Genomic DNA, 1,096 nt, shown 5'->3' on the forward strand with positions numbered 1-1,096 from the left:
TAGCCATCGCATCGCGAACGTTTCGTAGGACACTCAGTTTGGTAGACAAGAAGTCAGCGACTTCTTTGCGAATGGTGAGGGGGCTGACATCAGCTAGCCGTTCGGCCATTCCACCCCCACCAATCCCTGAGCCATGGAATGGCGGCGTCAGCAAGACGTGAGGGTGAAACAGCCCGTTCACGAAGAACGGCGTGTAGCCGGTAGACGCATGCACTGAGTTGTTCAGTGCAGACTATACGATTGGCAACATGGCGCTCCAGTGCCTCGGCGTCTCAGCGCAAACGCTGCAAAGAACGTCTTCGATGTCAAGACCACCTTTTCGGTTTGACCACCGGTCTGCGGATGATCCGCAGTCGACATATCTAACTTGGTGCCGAGCACCTTAAAGATAGTCGACCAACATTTTCTCGTGAAACGGGGGTCTCTATCAGAGACAATCGACTTTGGGAGTCCGTGTTGTCGTAAAAAACGATCTACAAACAGCGTTGCTTTACTGACTCCGTCGATGGTGTCTGGCACCGCCGCCGAATGAGCCATCTTGCTCAACCGGTCGACGAATACCATTACACCCGTGTTGCCCGCCGAATCTTTCGGCAGGCCAAACACAAAGTCCAAACTCATGAACTGCCAGCACCCAGTGGGTACCAGTAAGCTGACCAGCGGCGCAGCCGCATCCGGAGAGGATTTCACCCATTGACACGTCTCACACGTGCGCTCATAGGTGCTCGTCCATTTGTACAACTTGGGCCACCAATAGTGGTGACTCACCGAGTTGTACGTTTTCTAACGACGGAGATGACCACTGAGTGGCGTGTCATGAGCCTCATAGAAGATGCGGTATTTCAAATCTTCATCATGAGGAACCACAGTTTGTGGTGTATCCGTTGAATCGGTGCTATAATATAGCAACCCATTATCCAACGAATATCGGTACACATTCGTGATGACAGTTTCCTGTCCGAGTTTCCAAACTCCTTGCTCTCTAAAGCCCGTAGCAACGCTACACACATCCCACCACCCGCATACGCGGTGCGGTTCAAATCTGTCACAGACGACGTTACAGTTGTAACATGAGCAAGCTCATAGTCTTGTCTGC

Source organism: Plasmopara halstedii (genome assembly GCF_900000015.1).
Source record: "Plasmopara halstedii genome assembly, contig: Scaffold_555, whole genome shotgun sequence".
NCBI lineage: Eukaryota > Oomycota > Peronosporomycetes > Peronosporales > Peronosporaceae > Plasmopara > Plasmopara halstedii.